The sequence below is a fragment of the Rhamphochromis sp. 'chilingali' genome (assembly GCF_963969265.1).
Source record: "Rhamphochromis sp. 'chilingali' genome assembly, chromosome: 2".
Classification (NCBI taxonomy): domain Eukaryota; kingdom Metazoa; phylum Chordata; class Actinopteri; order Cichliformes; family Cichlidae; genus Rhamphochromis; species Rhamphochromis sp. 'chilingali'.
Window position 1 is genome coordinate 60103783 of NC_137930.1, and position 24395 is coordinate 60128177.

The window sequence follows — 24395 nt, forward strand, 5'->3', positions numbered from 1 at the left end:
CATTTGAATGCAGGAGAAGGAATCTCCCTCACTGCCTTTGGTTAATGACCACATCCTCTCTCTTCCTCCCCATCCTTACACATGCACATTGCTGTTGGGCACCATACCTGCAAAAAGGTACAGTCAATTCCAATTTATGAAAATAAACGCAACATTTTATTGCGTTAAGATGCTGTTGACAAACTTGCGCATGTATTAAACCATAATGAGGAAAAAAATCATAAATAAATTAAATGGATGTAAGCTGTAATTTACATAAATATACCAAAGGTTTAATGTTTGTGTTTATATGTGGTCCCCTGTTTAACATATGTAAACATAAATAAAATATCACACTAAATAAATGATAATGCTCAGCTTTATCTTTTGGATAGTTATTAATAAAATAGTAAAGAGTGGATCCATTTCAATTTCAACAGTTTTATCCTAATTCTTCGTGTCATAAGCAAAAAACAATTATCTGCTCCATTTCAGAAAACTGAAAGCACATGGATACAGTATGCATGGGTATGGGTCTTACAGTGATTTGCTTTACACTGTTAAGCAAATCACTGCTATGTACATGTCAGCAACAAAATGTATGCACATTGTATGTCATTTCTTATTTTTGTGTTATATATATATATATATATATATATATATATATATATATATATATATATATATATATATATATATATATATATATATATATATATATATTTGTTATATTTTTATCATCACAAAATTGTAAGGAGTGAGGCCAATGCCATCAACTTAACCATCATGTCTGTCCTTCATCGCCCTACAATATTTAGGAGTAAAACCACTGCATGAGCAACAAAGGGAATAAATGAAACTTATATCTCACTTTGTTTTATGCATCAAAGAATGACTTTGAGAAGACTGGAATAACAGATAAAAAACAAAGGCTGAAAAAAAACACTCACTCGCATCTGTGTTTCTAGAGGTAACAAGCCAGGTAGCTTGGAAGAGAATTTCAACAATGTGCCAAATGCAGCTCATGCGCCTGTTCTATTCCCATTAGATGTTGTGATTTAAAACGAACTTTGGAGGTGAAAAAGAAATAGAGAGAGAGGAAGAGTATGTTGAGTGGCATGCGGAAATTATAAACTATTTGTTAAGGATGGTGCAAACAAGGATGGTCAGATAATTGATGGCCATGGTTTTAACTGCTGTGTTAATGCTATTACAGAGGCCAGAGAAAGGTCAGTTAGGACACTGAATATATGATGTTGTGTCCTGATGTCATTATGGTTCTCTTGTCATCTGTCTGTTTTTTTCTTTTCTTTTTTTTAATCTGTTTATATTGTTTCATATTTTTAGGCTAACGTCATTCACAGTTGCTGAATACATTCCTATGAATATGTGAAATTGGGTCCAGAATTAACTGCCATCTGCAAATAAAAATACAGTGTGCAGTGCATCGTACGCAGTCTGATGAAAGTGTAGTTAGCTGTAACTTACTCTGTTAGAACATAATTACATTTTAACCCTAACCCCTTTAAAAAATTGTTATCTATTTAATTATTATCCTTCAAATAAGAGCTTGTGAATATTTTTAGAGACATTTTAGACCCTAAAATAAATAATAGGGTCTGTTATACAGGAATGAATTAAGTAAAGAGTCTGTGTTTTGTTTTTGACAATGTGCACACCAGAAATACTACAACTGCCAACACCTAATATACATCTGCAGGAGCTCTGTAGTTTCTGGCACCATTGGATAAGCAGCAGGGCCTTTATAATCTGGAAGTTGGGAGTTTGAGACACAGCAATTTGTGAAAAGCCCAGCACATTTTCCAACACATTGTCATTGGTTCAGGGCTGAGCTCCTTTTAGATCTCTGTTAGTGTAAACAGTTCTCGCCACTGCTGACTGGGAGCTCCCTGCAAAATGTGCTGTCACTGAGGTGCTTGCACCCATTCCTTAATAATTTGGCTCTTGTCAAAGTTTTTCAGGTCTTTGCACTGCACATTTATATTATGTCCAACACACATATAATAAGTGACTGGTCAATAACTGTCAAAGTTATATCAGGTTTGGACATGCACCATTTTTCCAAGATAATTTACTTCAGCTATGAGTTGTTAAGCTGTTTTGGCTCATAGTTATTAATGACATGAGTGGCTAATGAGGCAAATATGTGTGTAAATCAGAAACTATTTCCCCACTGATCACAGATGTATTGATCTCTTTTGTCATGCACTGTCATTATTGCCTTCATTATTCTGTTATTTTGTAGGCTCTTTTTCTTAATGCAGGCCAGTCAGTAGCCTTATATTTTAAACCTACTACTAACATATACTGTTAGACATTTTATTTTGCATATCCGCTTAAGGACCACTTGCTGTTTTTTTCTGTTTCTGTTCTGTTTATCCTTTATTTATCCAATTCAAAAGTCTCATAGAGATTAAAATCTCATTTTCAAAAGAAATCTTCAAAGAATTAAAAATAAGGAATCTTGAGAAGAGAGCTAAACAACTCTGAGCATATCCATAACAAATCATCCCCTTATGGTAATATCAGCACTACATGGAAAAACTTTGATTAAAAAATATGCTTTTGCTTACTGAAGCAAACATAGAAACACGCAGGAAACATTACTAGAATGTACAGTAATCAGAAACACAAAGCTATCCTCTGATGTGTTCAGTCACAGCTGGCCATACATGTATGGTTTCTAAAGCTGTGTCAGAGATCTTTCTTAAATATTTGTTGAGGTAGTCCCTGAATTACAAAAAAATGCACAGGGCCAATCCCTCTTCTCATGCAAGATCTGTCAAAGTTTAAACTCCACCCAGTTACAATCAGTCATTGCATGGAAAAGAGGAGCAATATTCTGGCCCGTATTACCCCAAAGAGAAAAAAGCTATTTACGAGGTTTAAAGACAGACAAGACTCAGTACTGCAGAAAGTCTCAGAACAAGGAATACAGTCCATGAAATGTCTTGGGCAGTGCAAGACACAGATAAGAGTAATGTGCAAATATGTGTTGGCCTAAAAGCTGGGTGTCATATAACAGAATGACAACAATGTGTCAGGTCAGTACTGAACAAGCAACTTGCTATCATCCCAGTGGACAAACTGGTTGTTGAATAACGTTAATTATTGATGCATAAGTCTTTGTGACTTAGTGTAAATGTAGTGCCCAATCAGTCTATGAGGGTTCTCCGAGTTACTTTGGTTATTGTTCACATGGCCAGCATATTCAACATTTTGACTTAGCATAGTCGCACAGTCACAGCAAACTGATAACAAATTAGAGAGTTCATAGGTGTCTGCACAAAGGTTTGCATGCTTTTCATTATTTGGAACCTGGCATACTCATGCATATTCAAATATGCAGAAATGATAACACATGCATAATGCTCTTGTGAAAATTCTTTGCTTTAACTTTTTATGTAACTTTTTGAACCACACAGCTTTACCTCATTTAGTAATTACAGCTACCACCTGAGCTAAAACTTGTAATTAGCTGATGGTATTAACCATTACCGTTGCATTTTACTAGTGCTCGATGTTTCCTACCTCTGTGTATTCCTCGCAACTCAGCCCGTGCTTAGTGTGGCAGGTCATAAAAGTGCTGGAGCAGCATTTGGCCTGAGAGTAGAGCAGTGGATGGTGTGAGAGAGAAGGCCGGTGGAAGCAGATCGATGTGGCCTGTATTCATTAACCCTTGCTCACGGCTCCCTTCCCCTTCCCAATCACAACCCCACCATTTTAGGACAGCAGGAGGTGATTTATTAGCTGTCCTGGCTCAGTCAGCACCATCGACCCACAGTCTGAGGAGAGTTGACTCACACCAGGATATACCGATTCCCACACTGTGGGCTGAATTCACTCAGTGATTCGACACCACGGAAAGAGGAACAAGGCTGGAGGAATGCAAGATGATCAACATATATTGATGCCTATTTGTGAACTCTCTCAAAAGGCAAATGAACAGTCTTATGGCTAAATGTGAGTTATATTTATTCTTGACTGTATTATTCAATTCAGTTCAGTTCAGTTTTATTTATACAGCGCCAAATCACAACAACAGTTGCCTCAAGGCCCTTATATATTTTACAGTAGATTCTACAATTATCCAAAGGACAATTTATTTTAAGTGGAAACAAATACGTTTTTTCATTTAGAGATTGGTGGGAGACCTTACTAGGTAAGATAAGAAAACTAGATAATAAGTTACATGCTATGGAGCTGAGGAGCCCAGGAGTCCCACAGGCAGGACAACTTGCAGCTACTGCTGTTCAAATATTGATAGGAGTCTTTAACAACTGTATGTGGTCCCTTTTCATTCACTAAGGATTGTGAAAGGGAAATCTACAAACAGAGATACAATTAAATAAAATATAGAGTGTGTTTCTTTCAAAACATTGAATCCTAAATATGAGACGGGTCATGTTTTTCTAATGCTGTTGCTGCTGGCATGTATGATTATGTTTAAGTTAGTTTAAAAAAACACTATTTAAAAATAACATTTAAGCCAATTTTATACAACAAAGTTTACAATATGGTTTAGTGGTTTTGTGGCTCTCTATAAATTTATGAATTTCTATGCCTACTTCCAATAGATGATACTGGTAATTTGTTTGCAATGGGTTCTACAGCAGGCATAGTTTATGTTGTTAAGTCAGCAGTACTATTGGGAAAATGCAACAAAATGTAAAAGAAAAAAATTCAAATACTTTTGATGATTTTGGTGCCCACTTTAGTCAACTGGCTGTTGTGCAAAAATAAAAGATAAAAATAAAACATTTGCACTCAAACTCTTAATGATTTATAAACAGGGTAAACATATCTCTTCCCTTATTTATTTATTTATTTTTAAATAGTACAATATAAATGTTACACAGTGTGAAATCATGAAACTAAGATGTTCTGGTTTTTAAAAAATCCTATGCTCATACTGAATTTAATGGCAGGAATACATTTGTTAAAAGTTCATTGTGACTGTGCTGCTTCACATTTAACAACACTAAACTGTAGTTTAAATTAATATTTTTGTTTGTTGTTGTTTGTTTGGTTTATTGCAGCAAATGTTTTGTCTGGTTGAGAGATCTGCATCACAAGCTCATCACAATTTGCTCAAACCTTTCCAGTTGTCCCAGATTTTTTAATCACAATTGCACAAAAATGAGAAACATACTTATAAACAAAAATGTCACTTAAAATTGACCATTTTTTCTAAATCGATTTCATTATAACTTGCTTTAATTATATTTTACACTGGGGAAATAATTTTAGAAACAGGGACTTAACAAAATTTTGACAATGAAAATTAGCTGCATCAGTGATTTCAACTCCTTACTGCATTTTCATATTGTTTCATAATGAATTAGAAAGCAGACTGGTGACTCATTTACTCGTACTGATATATCCAGTCTGAGGCTGATGATATTAACAGAACTGCAGCTCAATAAATCATATTTATTTTAGTGTTTTTATGTTTGCATGTTCATTATATTTTAGTGTCTAATTAATGCAGCAATTCACATAAGGTTTGAATCACAGTACCAATTCTCAGGGGCAAAATAGGCTGAAATGATCAGCACCAGTATTTTGACCTCTTCAACTAATGAGTGTTTTAAATCTGGCCAACTGTTTAATACAATACAGTGTCAAGTGAGATTATTTTTATGGGTTGTAGTCTAATAGTCCTTCAAGTTAAATCAGTACATGTCCCTGGTTGTATACATTCTTTAATTCTTGCTTTCTTAATACAAATATCAATAAAGTTCTATCCATGGTACTTCAGCATTTAACTAGCACTGCAGGATGAGGAAGCCTAAATCGAGTAATTTTAACTTTTACTTATTTTATTTTATTCTCTTTTTTAGGTTTAGGTGACTTTAAATGTAACGCTTCAAAAAAGACGAACAAACAAAAAATTGCTTCTGTGCAATTTAAAACAGTTTGTCTGCTGGCTGAAGACTTTACTTTCCAAGAAGAAAAGATGTTAATGTAGTGGCTTCATTAACAGAGATGGAGAAATATTTAAGAAAAAAAGAACAGGAGACAAAAACTATGTTATTTATTCAAGGTAGGAAATGCTCAGCAAGAGACTTTTCACTGGAAATATAATACATATAATGTCCTAATTCATGCTTCAATCGCACAGTGGCTTTATAAATGATGAGTTGCCAAAGTTATTTGGTTACTTCATACAGACATGATATGATATCATATAAAAGTTAAACAGGACATTAAACACTAGCCAAACTGTGTATTTTGCAGCACATTTTACATTGATTGTGTTGCACTGGGGCATGATAGTGTATCCATGGTCACTGAAAGACTCTTTGTAGGAGACAATATAGGAGACTTGACACTAAATTAATTCAGAATTCAAATATAATTTAGATTATTTTGCATAATTTTGTTCTAATCATTTTGCAAAAGTAAGCATAGTGTTGTGAATACCACAAACTACCAGGGGAAAAATGCATTTAAAACCTTGGTTGGGGGCAAAGTTTTAAGATTTTCGAGTCAGTTACGCTGATAAAGTTTGCTTGCCAAATTCCAATTCTGTACTTTATAAAGGTGATTCTGGTTAGGGTTTAGAAAATAACCATGACAGCTCATGTAAGTCCACAAAAAGTAGTAAACTCAGACCCAGCAGAGGTCAGCTGACCATAGTCCATCCACAAAAAAAAAAGAAAAAAAACAGAAAAAGAAAATCAAGTCAACTGGAACAGAGATCATAACAGTACTCATTTCAAACAAAGTCATTTTTTCATGCTGCACTGCTGCACCGGAACACAGCGTTCTCCCCACCTGCCAAATCCAACTATAAACCCTAGCCATTTTTATTCCAATGAGCAAAGAGTGCATTTCTGGACAAAGCTCTCATTGTCTGCAGACTGATGGCTTTCATTCATAAATATTCATTTGGTATGTTTCTGTAATCGGGCGGGTGAGAGTTTATGTCTTCAAAAATGCTACTTAGTTAGAGCTATCACGGATGATCTTGGTCATTAACTGCACTGCTGTGTATTGCACAAAACCCACAGAAGTGTTACTCATTCAGATTTAAAAGACTGGCGAGCCACACTGGTTGAAAGGCTCAAATACTCTGAAGTAAAGCCTTGCACAGTGGGCCACAACCTTAAAGCCAGAGCCGTTATTCATCATGCAGAACTAGGGAATTAAATTTATTTGCCATGAAAGATTCAACAGCACTGTGCACTGAAACTATTAGTACTTATTTGATGAAAGTGACACTAGACCTTTCCTTTAGTATTTCAATAGCCAAAACAAGCAGAAAGACCATCCTTATAAATAAGTCACATACCAAATTTTTACCAGTCCCTTTTAGTGGCAAATGTACACTGAAATATGCACACAAAAACACATCCCAGTATGCTGGAGATGTATGAAGGCAGTGTTTTGGATCGACTCCCGCACCTCTCATATGCAAATAACTTTGCCTCATGCAGCTCGGTGATTGGCTTGCTGTTATTAATATTCTGCCAGCGTGTGACTTCGTTAGCCTGGAGTTACTGTGCCAACGGGCAGCACTAAAAAGGGACTTTGTCAATGTTTGATGTCTCGTGAAGTGATGCAGTGTATGTGTGTGTGAGTGTGACGGTGTGTGCGTGTGTGTGTTATATCTAAGCAGATTGAAATTTGGGCAGTGGGAGACTCTTTTCCCCACTGACATCAGATTGAGGAGGAAGTGTCTATCTTCTTGTGAATATAATTGCAATAAAATTCTCTCTCTGAACACCCATTTTGTGTTCTCTGTGGAGAAGCCAGCCACATGGTAGGCGCCGTCTGGGCTCTCCAATCACAAGGTCTATGTGGTTTGGCTTGTGGCCACTGTCAAGTCCAGCATCAACCTATATCTTTTCATCCATTTAAAGACTTGGCCACTGCCACGTATGCATCTTCAGTTGAATCATGCAAGCCAAACTAAACCTTGTACTGGGTTGTGATGTGAAGCCTAAACTGGCTGTGACATATTTGCCTGTGGCCAGCCTTCAGTCACCCGTTGTCACACTAAATCACTCTGTCACTGCCGTATTTCAACAATGACAGCATGAGCAGTGTGTTCTCAACACAGATCATAGGGTTTGTCATGACAAGGGTCTCTGTGCTATGTGTATATGTAGGTGTGTTTTGTGTGCTTGTGTGTGTGAGAATACAGTAAATCCCCTGAACCAGAGCTAGTGACCCTCTGTAATACATTTCCTTTGGCAGATCACTTCTGGATTTCCCTCCGGGTGCCCCTGGGTTTCACAGAGTGGAAAGTGTAAGGCAGCATTTTCTAAATTGAAGTCAATACCAAATGGCCATTTATCTACAAGCACCCCGATGGGCGTCTAAAGGCACATGTGTGTACAAACAAACACACTCGCATACAGACACGTTGAGCTGATCTGGTATTCCAAAGGCAGCAGGATTTTCTTAATCCTAACTCATTCAGATATTGCATGACTGCATTGAGTGTGGGTTTGCAAGTATCTAGTTGCCAGGACCAAGTTTCTCAGGAATGGGGTTGTTTCTTAGGAAACAATAGGATTTGCTAATAAACAAGCTAATTTGTCTTCTTCACCCTTGAATTGAAGAGACTATTGGAAGTACAGCAATTACAGGGCACATTATGCATACAACATCAGTTGGCTTTCATACATCTTTGTACTCCTCATATCCTGAAGATGGTGAGTCATTTTCTCTCTCCCCCCCTTTCTTCTCTTTTTAGTTTATGTTGCAATTGCAAATTAGTCATATAATTTTTTTTAATTTGACTAAGTGGAGAGGACAACTAATACCCTTCTACTGAAACAGGGTATTAGGAAAAAATAGGCATATATCTAAATCTTCATATTTCAGTCTTTTTAAAGTCTCCTTTAGCTAAATCCCTTTACGATTACAGGTCACAAACAGTTTGCAGTTAATTCGGTGTCAAAGTTCAGTGACCCACATTGTAGCCATATATACCAAGAAGAGAATGAATATTCCAAGAAGTGCATAACTAGAAGATGCAATTTGTTTTAAATTGGAACAAAACTAGACTGAAAAATGAGGTGTTTCTGTTTCATAGATTTTACATAATATGGGTCTGAAAAGTAAACACAACATGCAAGTGCATGCACGATATTAAACTGCATTTTTATAATGGTGAGCAGGGGCCAATGCCTACAGTCTGATTGTTCAGAATTGTATAGGAAAATGACACTACTTATTTGGTCTATGACATTGGTAAAGACAGTTCTGTTGGGCCACAAATAGTCCACTCTGATTTTAAGTGGGCCAGACCAGTGAAATTCCCCTTTTTGTCAGTGTAAAGAGTTACATATCCAACTGTTTCTCTACATAATAAAGAAAAGGCTGCTGTGACAAAGAAAAAAAATCCTTTAGCATGACTCTTTCGACATAAATTTTGAGAACTAAATGTGTAAAATTAGAGAAAAAGTTCTGGTAGCTCATTGCCCAGACTGTCCAGATTTTTTTTCTCTTACAGTTGTAAAAAAACTGAATATAGTAGAAAGTGAAACACAGAAACTTTTCTGGCTTTTAATTGTTAAAAGCCAGAAAAATTGCTTAATTACTTTGTGTCATATAAATGGCATTGGAGGAGGTTTTTATCAGCAGGAAAAGCTTTAAATCCGGCCCGGGCGCCGTATTGTTGACGCCCTTGCTCTATAGTATATAACCACTGAGGTAGACAACCGACCACCAGTTTTCCACAGAAACGTTCATGGTCACTACTTGACTTGTGGCTTCAGCTGAACCTGTGTATTATTTGTCAGAAGAAAGTAGCTAAGGCTAACATTTGTGAAAAGGGAGAGATTGGTTACTTTCTTGCACTACCAACCCACTACCTAAAGAAAAAATTAGTATTTTCTCCACAGAAATTATAATGACAGCTACATTTCATGCGTCTCCAGCTGGAGTCGTATATTATTTCTCAGAAGAAAGTAGCTAATGCTAACATTGACATTGACAACTCAGACATCCCCTTTGAGTGAAAACTAGCTTATTTACAAAACCTTCAAAAGATGGTGCAAATGCACGATCGAAAGTGCCTTTTTATGATAACAATCAATAATTTTACAGACATCATACTACACATATAAATATAAATGTGTCTTGCAGTTTTGGATAGACTTTATATGTGCAATGGGTTTGTCACTGCGGTGGAGTATGGCCACTTTGTGACTGAGTGACCAGTATCCTTGGTTGTCAGTCAGATAAAAAATTCTGACATCTGGTTTTAGAAGACCAGAACTGCTTAGGTCAAAGCTTTGAAGCAGGAATTTACAAACCAGTGGCAATACCTATCTTTTAAATACAATTTATTATTTGTTTATAGTAAAAGCAGCAATAAAATGCCATATCTTAATGTTTCTTAAAAATCCAAGCTGATAACATAATTGTTCAGTTCAAAATATGAGTTGTGCAATTTATAGTTTTGCAGTATGTGCTTTAGAACAATTACCACTGTATTACAGCTAAGAAGGCAGACTGTCATCAAAAAAAGAAATAAAGATTAAAGACCTCTAAACTTCTTTCTAGTATACTACTTGGAAATATAAAATATCAATTCCCTGTAGCAGTTTGGTGTTTTCTATTTGAATCCATTAAATACTGTGTGCTACTCGCCTCATTTCATCATGGCTTCAAAATGTCCCCAAAAAGTGTTTACAAGCCTTTTTCCCCCTGCAAGTTTTTGGCTCAATTCCTACATTATCTTCAGTCTACTGAATAGTAACTCTGTTGTCATGCCAGTAACTAAGCTGTTAGAAACCTAAGGAACCCAGAGAAGGAAAAAAATATGCAGGTGACAAAAAATACCTTTAAATTAAAAATTTAAAAAGAAAACTCAAAACTGAAAAAAGGAAACCTGTACTCAAAACCTCAAAAACACACACACACACACACACACACACACACACACACACACACACACACACACACACACACACACACACAATAAATTGAGATATTTCCACAAAGGTGCACTGCATTGTACAGTCTATATCTTTAGGAGAGACATTAGTGAATTTGGATTGAAATTATAGATAGTACACATTCTATAACTGTGTTAGTTGAAAAATAATGGGAAAACTTTTTCTCAGGTGACTGGTAATATTCGTGCATACTGTGTCAGCAAGAGAGGTCTGTCAGCAGTAACACATACAGTGACATTATAGGAAGTGTCAAAAACCATAAGATGTGGTCTACAGAGATTGACTTTGGTGTTATCTTTGGATTTTTGTTTCCACTTGCTCTTTACTTTTGTGTTCACTCACAGTATGGTTAGGATTGGGTGCCAAAACTAGGCCAAAATCTTTTGGCTAACTTAACCCCTTAGAGCAGGGGTGTCAAACTCAATTGCACAGGGGGCCAAAACTCAAGGCACACGGGCCAAACAAGATAAACATTTATTGAACACACTAAAACAATGTTTTTTAAATATAAATATGAATAAAAACAGACAGGAATATTATTCCAGATTAAATAAACTTGAAAAAAAGAAACTTTAACTTTAAATATTTTGCTCTTCATAAAAATATATCCTGTCAAAATTATGCAAGTTAGAAATATGAACATGCTGCCAAAACCCCCAGAAAAAAATAAATGAAAGCATATACAAGGTTCGAGCCGCATGTAGACGGAGCTGGGCATTGCTTCAGGAATGGAACTTTCCCTTGAGTGCACAGGTGCAGTTCAGCAAAATCCGCTGACTTGGTTCAACATTACTTGGCAACAGGGAAAGTGAGGCAGGTTGCACTGGTGCATTTGTGACAGCTTCACTTGAAATGCCTTCACCGCATCATACATGCCATGTCCATGAACTGACAGATTTCCTTGCTGAGCTCAAAAACTCTATTGAGAATTTTTATCCCAACTCAGCCAACAGACCTCTGTATGATAAGGAATGTCAGCAAACTCTGAATCTATTTCCCACATAAAAGACTGAAATTGACGGTGATTTAAACTTTTAGCTCAGATAAAATTTACGGTTTGCGTTACGGTGATTATTACATGCTCAATTTTTAGAACTTTACCACAAAGCCTTTCCTGGTGTATGATGCAGTGATATGCTGTTAACTCACCGGTACAGTTCTCCTCCTGCATCTTTACTCGCATCCTGCTGACTAGTCCGCTTTTTTCACCGCACAACACCGGCGCTCCATCTGTTGTAAGTCCAAAAAGTTTGTCCCAGGGCAGTTTCATGTCGGTTACACTTTGACATACGTTTTAAAAAATGTCTTCCCCTGTCGTTGTCCCGTGCATCGATTTAATGTTCAATATTTCCTCTCCAGGGATGAAGATGGCCAGCTGTGCAATGTCCATCATGTCTATACTTTCATCCATGGCAAGAGAGTATGCAATAAAGTTTTTGCTTCTTTCACACAACTGTGTTCTTAAATCAGTGGCTCTTCAGAGTGGTGCCGGGCTGATTTGGCTATCTCCTCTGCTACAATAAAATTTGCTTTCACAACAGCTTCACTTTGTGATTTTGCTCTGGTGAAAAACGTCTGAAATGTCAGATTCTTCTTTAGCTCTTCTACTTTCTGTAGTTTCTGCACTGCATTTAGGTTTTTCAGCTTATCCTGATGTTTTGTCTCGTAGTGCCGTCTTAAATGAAATTCCTTAATTACAGCCACATTAGCTCCACTAATAAGACACAATAAGACTTAATATATGTTTACTAGCAATGTCTATAAACATATATTATGTCACCCACTGGCGCTTAAAGGCTCTGCTTTCAGAATCAACTTTTCTCTCCACCATTATGAGCAGCTAGCTCCACAAACAGAAGTTTGACTTGATTGACGCGGGATTGTTCCCAGCCTAGCGTTAGCCTAGCGTTCAGCAAGGAGGCTGCAGCCAGTGTTGCCAACAGGGCTTTGGAATTGACGTCACGCCGCAATGCATTGTGGGAGCGCAGCTCCATTTTCGGGGTCTACGAATCAAAACAAACACACTGTTTTGGAACGACGACGACAAGAAACATGCTTAAAAACAGCTCAAAAGAAAACGGACGGTATAGAGACCGATTGCGTCCAGAGGCGAAGCAGCGGTACTTGAAAAAAAATAGAGTGCATCGCAAATCTGGACCCATATGAAATACGGCAGTGGAGTAAAGACCCAGACGACTTACCGCCACTGTCCTACCTCGATATCTTCACGTATCTTGTTTGTGGAGTAAGCGCTTACACAGCGAACCAGTTTCGTAATTACAAGTCACTGGAGACGCACATCCAATTTACAAATGGCTGGGTGCAAGATTTGGCAATTTTCAAGCCGCCAAATTCTGAGTACGTCGTCAAAGTAAGTCAGCTGGAGTGCATCGAGTGAAATAGCCATTTTCCACCCCCCACCATAATTAATGTTATACATTTATCATTGAACTGCTAAAATATCGTTATCATATTATATGCCCGTAATTGTAAAGTACATGCAAATTAACACATTGATAATCGGGCAAATTATTAACGCCAATTTGTGTCCTTCCTGTCTCATTTCATTTATTGTCTTTACATCAACCAATCAAGTCACTCCATTCGATGTTTGATCGCAATTTCTATAACTTCCGAGACCACCAACGATGATATTATTCAGCTATAAAGTGTGATGTGAACATATTTAGAACTTACGGGAATGAAAATGTCTTGAGCACACCAACTGATATCAGCTCGTCTCACGGCTGCTACCCAGGCTAGACGCCTTCGTTTGGTAATATCCGATACATGAGCTCCTTCATGTTGCTTCCAGGTTGGGAAAGCATAAAAAGACAATCCAAACTTATTCCCGTGCCGGTCGTAAGATTGAACATTGCAGCCGACCACACAGCAAGTACGAACCATGGCTATGCTTTCGCTCCTTACTTAGACCCCCAAAATGGCGGATCGGGCCAAAATCCTTTCCACGCCCACCCCCGTGACATCACGCTCCAAAGCCCTACTCCTCAGTAAGGAAAATCGCTATTGGTTGTCCTAAAAGTGGCTAGAAGTCGCTAAATGACGTCATCGCCTAATTTGCATAATTGGTCATGCTAATCTTTTTTTTTTTCTTCTTCTTTTTTTGTGTCCCGTTTGGATCTTTAGCCATCAGAATTGTTGTCTTAAGGCCAAGAAAGATGCCAAGCGGATTTATTTTACCAAGTGGATCATCATGGCCTTGCCATATTGGTCCATTTGATTGACCTTTATTATAATTATGAATTTATTTTATTTTCAGTTGCTACAAACGGGACAGACATGACTGGGGGATAGGACAGGGAGAAAGAATGAAAGAAAGAGCGGCAGAGAAAGAAAACCAAAGGGGAGAAGCGACGGTGAGAAGGGGGGGAAGAAAGAAAAACAAACAAACAAACAAAACACCTGGGTCACCTGTATGGAGAAAAAAAACAGAAGAGAAAGCAAACAACAAAGAGCAACATAATAAAAAAAACAGCACCATCACAATAAACTAGCTAGCAGTAGATATCAGTAGATACTAAATAATAAACGATATTGTGCAGCACGCAAGATATACAGCGCACAATGTGCTTTGAGGCAGCAGCCAAGAAAGCTGTAGTCCGCGTCTGTGAATACCCGTGTGTACACCTGTGTGCATACCTGTGTGGATCAGCATGCTTGTATTCCAAAGTTTTCTCCATGTAACGATCTGCTAGGGAGTGTGGGGAGCAACAGCCCCGTCCTCCAGGGCATGAAGCAGGTATGGAGGAGATCAAAACTCCAGACATCCAGAGGCCCCCAGAACACAATAGACCAAGGAAGACCAACAGAGGGGCAGCCGTGCCACTGTCCCAGTAAGAGCTGAGGAGAGTCCCAGATGAGGGCTCATTCAGCAGCCACCAAGCAGAAGCCAGGGGGAGTTGCAGTGACGCGCCCGTGAGCTCCGCCGGCAGCCAGCTGTGCCTGAGTGACCGAGCCCCAGGCCGAGAGGCCGGGGGCACCCCACCTCCGAAGTGGCCCCAGGCTCCAGGCCCCGATAAGCGGCCGCCAAGGAGTGAGCCGGTGTGTACCCGGACGCCCATCCCCAGACACAAAGAACCACCAACGCACCGATACCTGAGGGAGTCCGCCACTGGCAGGGGAAGTGGTGGTGGGTGGAGATAGGCCTCCAAACCTTAGAGGGCCTGAGATGTCTCCAGAGAGGTGGCGTCTGATACCCAACCTGACATATAGACACAGACATGCACACACAGACACAAACATCCATTCCCACCCTCATGCTCTCATATGCACTTACTCCACACTCAACCAACGTGGAGACAGACATAAAGAGACGCTGTACACACGATCACACTCCCCAAGCGTACTCTACGAACCGGGTCTAGGTACCCTTGCCCCTGGAGGGGGGAACTGCACCCAGACCCAGGTGGTGTTACCCTTTTCCATGCGGTGGGGAGAGGCAGACCGCCCCAACTCCGTAGCAGCAGGGAGGCCCCACACTCCAGACCGCAGTCGGACGGCCAACTCCTCCTCCTAGCCCCCCCCGCTCCAGCAGGCCGCAGAGAATGGGGGTGAGAGAAGACTCCAAACCTCCCTCCACCCGCTCATTGTAGTGTTGATGCATGTGTGTTCTAAGGTGCAATTAAAACCCAGGAGGGCATGGAGCTACCTGCCAGAGAGCAGCAGGTAAGCGCATAGTCCCTCCTGCTAGCCCTAAATGTCTACGTGTATTTAAAATTGAGAGGTGGGCAACGACGCCAGGGGTGAGGTGTACACCCTGATGGTAATTTGGACTCTGTGTATCGTGCCCACCCCCAAGATCCTATATGTATGTGTAATGAGAGTGTGAGTAATGTGAATGTCTAAGTTGTGGGATAAAATTGAGGCAGAGGCAGCCAGAAGGGGACAGAGGGGGTCATGCTAATCTAATTGTAACCTATGTCATTGGAGAGAGAAATAACATCGTGGAAGAGACATAAAGTGAGTAAAAAACGTCCTAAATGCATTTAGAGTTTATTTAGAACTACAAATTAAATTTCTTTTAGCAATTGTTTTTTTTAATGTCACAATTCCAACCCTGCTCCTTTACTCGGGCTTGGACTGGCAAAAGTGACCCGAAATAGGCACTCTGGTGGAGTTACTTTGTGTGTGTGTGTGTGTTTATAAGTAGTTTTAAACCTTGTGATCCACAAAACAGCATAAGAGTAAAAGAATAACTGACTGCGTTACAGCACCCGCTGCTTGTTGAGAGTAAAAGCGATACGCGCTTTTTTTTTTTTGAAAAAAAGTCGCTAAGGGGTCTGAAAACTCGCTAAATATAGCGACAAAGTCGCTAAGTTGGCAACACTGGCTGCAGCGCTGCATTATGGGATCTGTAGTTTGTATATTATTAGCGCCTCACATCACTGGGCCATGCATAACAATAATAGTACGTCTATATAAAATGATCTCGAGGGCCGAATATAAATGTACGCCAGGCCGGCTGTGGCCCGCGGACCTTGACTTTGACACATGTGCCTTAGAGGGAACCGTTACTGGAAATCCATACAGGCTCTTCTGGATGATAATGTCCCCATCCACAGTTTATTGTCATGGTTTTAGCTTTAGTTTATCACGTCTCTTTACACGTCTCTTTGCTACAACCACCATTATTTTACACTCGTCAAGCTTTTTCACTGCATTAAAGTAAATTGTATGAATTGTATTAAAGCATTCTTTAGATTTGCATCTGAAGACTGCAGCTACTAATTATTGTGCAATTTTTCAATGAGCTCCTTCATTATTTTTGGTATTCTACGTGTTCTACACTGATTTATATTCAGGGTCTAACCCTGTTCTTTGTGATGAAGATTATGCACTCAAGAGGAAGGGTAATTTGATATCTATTGATTGAGTCAAGAGTCAATCTGAAATGGAGAAATTGTACTCATTGCTATTGATTTTAATAACTAGGCTGTTACAGTTCATTCAGAGCCAAGGGGAGCTCTTCTAAAAGAAGAGTTTACTTGATCCTGTGGTATTGTCTTATTTTGAAAAGTGATATGAATGTGCTTTGCTATCTCTGGAGTTAAGAATCCTAGTCCGTTTTATGCTGCTCTATGATGTCAAGCAATACCAATGTTAGTTAAGTTTAACATAACATGAGACCTTTCCTTAACCTGAAAGCAATACATTTTTGATGATTTGTTAACACTGATATAAGAACAAGCCAATGTTTTCCGTATTTTCTGTATAAATATATATAGTCATTTTTGCAGTGCCAGGAGAGATTGGTTCGAGTCTGAGCCTGAGGCAAGAAACTTTGGGCAGACAGTATACTCAATACAAGTTGGAAATATTAAAGCCAGTGTTGACTTGCTTTTCAATCATTTTCATAACAGTATAAAAAACAACAAAAATGAGTGGGTCAGACAGACAGAAAGGAGAAAAAGTCAGTATAGCCGAGAGAAAATTATATCAAGCAAGACTGATGTTATAATATTCTAATATGCATTCAAAAACAATAACCTTTTAACATATTTTGCATTCACATTTCTAATATTTTATTGCATTCTGATCACACCAATTCAAAATTTGTCAAGGCTGCTCTAATGGTTAAATGCACATTCTTCTATATATGTTTTGGGCAGCGTATCTTGAAATCCTTAGGCTTGCAGCATTGGCAGCTCTGCAAAGAGCAGAGCCTGTGGTTGAGCTGTGAGAGGCAATCCTGGCTGAGGAGACGAGGCATGGCTATTGTAACTCTAAGTGGGAACGAATAGAAGACTAATTTGATGGGAGCCACTTTTCTCTACACCACATTTAAAACCCCATTACACTAGCATCCATTGTGAATACCCACAGGTTCTTGTCAGAGGAGTAAATTGCATAGGTCACACTCTTATATCCATATAGTGTGTATGCGTGTTGAAAATATTGCTTGTTGGAGAAAAAAAAAGAGAGAAGAAGACTGGTATGGAAATTACTGCCTTAAGTAAATGTGCCATGACATTATGGTTACTAGACCATGAACAATTATGAGCCTTTCAAAGGTTAAAGCACACAAAAACTCTCTCTCTCTCTTTCTATCCGTGATTTCCCTTCTGTCGTTCTCTCAAGCATTCACACCCACACACACCTGTCAAGGAGGCCTATTAGCACCCTTGCTGAGGTTCAGTTGGGCTTTTAGGCTCAGGTGCAGGAAACCTCTCTGTGAGGAGAGGAACTTGCTCTGTAGGTCTTTGATTCCCCACCTCTTCTGTAAATAGCAAGTTGAACAAAAGTCAAAGAAAGGGTGCTCTAGCATAAAAACTGTCCACAGCAAGCATCCACGTTCACACACAAAGTCACAGAGAACAGCTGCTAGCAAAACTGCAGTGGGAGATCACCGTAGCAGGTGGGATTAGAACAGGTTGAACTGAGTTTTCATCAAGTGCACACTCCTGTGACCACTTAGTGATCAATTTCACAAGCAGTGGCAGAGGCGTAGATGCACAAATGGCTCTCCGCATGCATTTTGGAACATGTATAGTTGGGTGTCTGTATGTGTGTGTTTGTCTGTGAGTGCGTTTATGTGGGTCCGCAGTCTTGTCTGTGTGAGATTTCTTGTGTAGGTGTTTGCGGAGAGTTAAAATATCAATATGTTACAGGATTTTTTTTCCCTCACCACTGTTATCTTTGCTTTCCCTCCTACATTACACCCCCATCAGCCTTGGATGGATTAAATGAGCAATAAAGACCTTCATCCATGTCTCTGTAAAAGACATTAGACACATTAACGGCATGACACAATGAGCAGTCTCGTACCCACAGGCAGATTTTACAGCATTTATATTTGTTTCATTCTCTTTTATTGTTGTGTACATCTTTAGGTGTGCATTCTTGTGTTTTCATACATGCATCCATCCGTCTGTGTATGTAAAAAAAAAAACTGAAATGTAGCAAGAAAGACAGGGGAAACGTGTTAGTCACAGCACCTTAGGCGGTACATTTTCAAATGCCCGGCAAATGATTTAAAATGGGTTTTTATTGACATTGTAAATGTGTTTTACCCAGGCAGTAAGCTGCCAAGGGATAAAAGACGCATGCTATCAAAGCCACGTGTGGCACGCCTCCCACCACACAGCACTATGCTCGCCAGTGTGCCTGTGTGTCCATGTTTGAGTGTTTTTCATAGCTTTTCTTTTAATTACCCCCCTTCTGAATTAGCTGAGGAGTGGGAGACTGACTATGCAATGTTAAGTATCTTTGGTTAGGAATTATCTGTTTAGTCTTTCCTTTTTGATCTTCAGGAATAAGTCATTAGTTTGCAAGGGATCTGCTCCCTCTCCAGCCCTCCCTTGTACTTCCCCTTTCTTTTTTTAATCCTCCCCAGTGTGGTGTCTTTATTTAGGAAGTTTCTTTGGAGCAGGGTAACTCAAATTGCCCAGTTATATAACAAAAAGGATAGGATTATTTTATGGAGATGAAAAGAGGGGAGTGGTTGGTAAGGAGGTGGTTAACTAAAAGATAGAGAACAAGTACATGGCAGGATGTGAACCCTTACTTCTAGCTGATCGGGGAAATAAAGGGGTTCATTGTACAGTGCATTGCACATGGTGAGAGAAGGCCATTTCTCTAACTAGAAGGCTTGAATAAAGATGAAAAGTGCATGTGAACATGGTTGAATATACTTGTGCGTGTTGCAAAGACAGGGTGCAGATAAAAAGACTGTTAACACTGGATGAAGAGCAACCATTAGATGGTAATTGGCTGACCAGATGCTCTTTTCGTTGCATACAAATTATAGTCTTTAACTTCTAGCCCACTGTGTGCTATTACTAATATGCAATCAAAGTTTTCTGTCTGGGTATAAAAACATGAATTCAGTTTTTTATTTGCCGAATAAATAGCAATGTAATCTTTAGTTTTAAACTAGTTTTTGACAAATTTCTAAGATATTAGTGTTTTCTTGTTTTCATAGCAGGTGGTCTAATACATTTGTTAGGCACTGTAAATTCATGCTATTTTAAGAAACCTTACTGTACCCATTTTCCTGGTCACAGCAATTCCTGTATTAATGTTCTTATGTTCAAGTGTGACACTGATGTGTTTATCTCTAATTTTATTATCTCTGCATTTGAAATTTTGTTATCCAGCACTTAATGTTCCAGTAAAAAACATTAAAATGAAAGTCTGCCATTCTATCTCTTAGTTTGAGCTGTTTGCTTGGTGTTTCAGGGTTACTCAAACCACTCTCTAAGTCTTTTTCAGACAGGGTGCCAAACTGTGTCAATGCCAAGAGAAGCATTAGCAGACCCTGCACAGTCTCCCCCAAATGGATATTAATAAACCCTGCTCCATCCAGCATTTACTTTCCTACAGATCCCACTTCTTCCTCTCCATCCCTTCTAATCCTCTCCTATCTTACACTCCATCCTACTTTTTGCTTTCTGTCTTGTCTTTTCCCCCTTAAGTATCAATAACTCCTGCTTGCAACACACACACACACACACACACACACACACACACACACACACACACACACACACACACACACACACACACACACACACACAGCTGTAGTTGCAGTGTCAGGCTTCCACGGAGGCTGGTATAGTTACACAGTAGACTCTGTGGGTTTAGTAAAATCCTCATTAGGACTCAGTGTAGGTGTGAGCATTCCTGCTGCTGTCTCACAACAAATTGCTTACCTCAACAGAACACTCACAAACACAAACAGCTGCACATTGACCAAACAAAACGGAAATTCACAAACTAATACAAGGTGGGGAACACTGACATCTATAAATACACACATTCACATTGTATAAAAAATAAATGTATGCCCTTTATGTTTTCCAGTATTTTACACAGACACGTAGTATGTTTTAGTGCCGTGTTTACAATTAAATGTCTTCAGCAAATTAATTTTAGTCAGGACATATTCAAATATTTAATGATAACTTTGAATAAGACTTCAGAGTGTCCGAATCAGGTTAATGATCTAAAAGATTATGGAAAGTTTTGAGCAGTAAATTCACGGATAGATTCCAGCCACGCTCCTAAAATGAAAAGAAAAAAACCCCCTGAAATATCCAAAATAATGGCCGTCTTAGGCTTATATTTTTCAATCACGGGGAAGAGGGTGAATGAATGTTTTTAATTTTAGGGTAGATGACCATCTTTTAAATTTGTAAAACAATGCACTGGGCTTGAAGGAGTACTGCACTTTCCCTTTTTAGTCTGTTCTGATCACTATTTTCATGGATGATACTTTAAAGCTGTTTTATAAAATCTGTAATTTTAGCTTTCAACAGCCTAGTGAGCCTTGAAATTTTAGGCAGTTGATATGCCTGCTGTCATTTACCAAATTTCAGAATCTACTAATGAGCTCTCTTTTATTGGACAAGAACTGTTGAATTTCTATAAACTGAGTGGTGGTGGAGGAGTAAAGCAAGTACAGTATGTTACTGGCATTAACAAGTGAGCATTTCCCTTCACCATTTGTAGAATTAGAAACTTGAAACAGAAGGCAGGGCACTTAGAGTTGAGAACAGAGCCAAGTGATAGTAGGTTTAACATCTTAGTGAACAAGATGTCCACACTTCTTAAAACAACCCCACACAAATCAGTGGGGGAAAGGCCCAGATATCAGATTATCAGTGATATTACAATAACTATCCCCTGCCTGATCCAAACCCAAGTCTGTATTCTGTTACTGGACTTCTGTGCTAGGCACAGATTGCCCATCATGAACAGTGTGTTCCAGCATAAGGATGTTCATAAATGCACTTGGCAAAAAGGCTACAGTGTGATGATTGATTTTGTAATCATATTATCAGACCTGTGGCTGTAAGTCTTGGACGCTTGGATGAAGAGAGAAGCTGAGCTGTCAACTAATCACCACCCGATGGTGAGTTCCCATATGGAAAAGATATATAAATCTTATAAAGTTTGTATCTGAAAAATTATATAATGAAACTTGTATGTTTTGGATACTTACTAAAACAATGTATGAAAGTAATGAGAAAGTGGCCACTTTCATGAGTAAATCATGTAAGCCTTATATGATCACATATAAGTTTTTACTATTTCTTTTCCATATAGGTTGGGTCAGGTGGGAGAGAAAGATGCTGGAGAGGACTGGGGTCCCCATATTCAAAGTGTTTGGCACATGTGCACTGGGACCATCCGGCAATGACCTGGACCAGGAGATCTTCTACTTCTACCCCTGGCAGAATGGACCATTTTTCATAACTGCACAGCTAGGGAAGTTATACTGACGTGGTTGATTCCTACCATGGCCCTCAAACCAAATGGAAGACACTAGAGGTAAAGGGACCTGTAAGCTGAAGAAGGCGTACTATCGAGCATGGTTGGCTTCTGGCACTGTGGAGAGAGCTTGAAGGTATGGGCAGGCCCAGAGAAGCATTGCTTTGAAAGCAGTTAAAACAAAGTCCAAGGTGTGTGAGAAGATCAGTGAGGCTGTGGAGCAAGACCTTTGGTCGGCAGGTAGGGAAAAGCAATTTTTGCCCCACGCTGTTTATGGTGGAGACCGATTGTTGCTGACATCAATGGTGGAGCTAGTCAGACAGTTGACGGAATACTTTAACCCTTTAAACCCTAACCCAGGGGTCCCCAATCCCAGTCCACGAGGGCTGGTGTCCCTGCAGGTTTTTGATCTCACCCTGGGTCAACACACCTGAATGATTAGTTCATTACCAGGCCTCTGGAGAACTTCAAGACTAATTTATCCATTTAAATCAGCTGCGATGGATCAAGGGCACATCTAAAACTTGCAGGGACACCGGCCCTCGTGGACTGGGATTGGGGACCCCTGCCCTAACCTAATTTACCCTTTAAACCAGGGGTGGGCAACTCCAGGCCTCAAGAGCCAGTGCCCTACAGGTTTTAGATGTATCCTTGATCGAACAAAGCTGATTTAAATGGCTAAATTACCTCTGCAAGATCACATGGAAGTCAGGGACAGTAATTGGATTGTCAAACTGGAGTGGTGGTGCCTCTTATAAGGAGACCTGAAGGCTGTGTTCCAACTTCAGAGAGATAGTACTCCTCAGCCTCCCAGGTAACATCTTTGCCAGGATACTGGAGAGGAGAGCAATGACCTCCTGCTTGCACTGGGAGGGTTTGCAGCCAAGTGTGAAGTGATTAGGATGAAAATCAGCACCTCCAACTCTGAAACCATGGTTCTCAGCCAAGAAAGGGTGAAGTGCCCACTCCAGGTTGGGAATAAGTTGCTGCCACGAACGGACGAGTTCAAGTATCTCAGGGTCCTCTTCATGAGTGAGAGTGGCAGAAATGAGCTTCCACCTAAAGATGTCTAGGCTCACCTTACAAGACAGGAGGAGGAGTTCAGTCATTCTAGGGGGACTCAGTTTTCTACATCAAAAGAAACAGGCTGAGGTGTCCTAGGCATCTGACTATAATGCCTCCTGAATTCCTCATAGGTGAGGTTTTTCAGGCATGTCCAACTGGGAAGAGACACGGGGCAGACCTAAGACTTACTGAAGAGATCATGTCTTTTTACTGCATCATGGTGCCCTTGGAAGAGCTGGAGGTGGCGAGGGAAAGGGACCTCTGGGCATCTCTGTTTAAATTGTTACCCCTACGACCCAGACCCAGATAACCACCAGAAAGTGGTTGAATAAATAATTATGGTAAAAAGTATGGAAAATTATTAGTATTTGGGAGTAAATCACAAGAACAGCAAAGCAAAATGTAACAATTTAATTATCCTAAATCATCCTGAGTTTAAACTAAAAGAGTTAACATTCTTCTTTGCAAAATTACATTAAAATTCTTGAAAAAAAGCGCGTCTTAACACCCATTTGGTTACAGCTGGTAGCTCTACATAAGCACACAGATCCAGTATGTTAGCAGAGCGCTGTGTCTAATGATATCGCTACCGATTCCTGACAATAGATGCAGATGTTTTCATACATTTGACAAGTTCCAACAACACTTACGTACACTCATGAGGCGAACATATGTAAGGTTGACTGCTTCCCATCAGCGAGTATGAAGAACACCTGTGCAGGCTGACGTTATTACAGACGTCAACATGAGAAGCGTGCGCACGTCCACACAGTAAAAATTAACATGCACTTAAATTGTGTGAGCTCTTTCCTCTGCACCTCTCACACACATTTCCACTCACACATGCACTTACACTTGAAGGGCTGCTCATTTGGCTAACAGACCTCATTACACGGGTGGATGGACCATCGACCCCTTGGTGGAGGAATTAAAGAAATCTCCCTTTTCTTCTCTTTCACGCAGAATGCGTGACATGATGTCTTGGAGTTATTTACCTGCTCTCTGTACCGTGGCAACTAATCTCACCTGCATCCCCTAGACTGTGTGCATGTCTCCTGCATAATTAGGTGGACACACGACTTTTGGGGAAATTAAAATTTTGACAGTTTCCTAGGGGACAATCAGTTTCTTAATGACAACCGCCACTGCCATGGAATAACAACATACTGCATTTGTTAA

The 24395-nt window shown here is 39.5% G+C and overlaps 1 long non-coding RNA gene across 2 annotated transcripts; it reads left to right on the forward strand.

The window, feature by feature from the left end:
- The first annotated feature begins 3 nt into the window (after positions 1 to 3).
- On the forward strand, positions 4 to 22146 carry LOC308385376. Of its 2 annotated transcripts, none has more exons than XR_013969503.1 (3): positions 4 to 117; positions 21722 to 21792; positions 21987 to 22146. It is a non-coding gene; the product is annotated as an uncharacterized lncRNA (long non-coding RNA). The 2 variants fall into 2 exon arrangements; XR_013969504.1 differs by lacking the exon at positions 4 to 117 and adding an exon at positions 3854 to 3963.
- The last annotated feature ends 2249 nt before the right edge of the window (positions 22147 to 24395 follow it).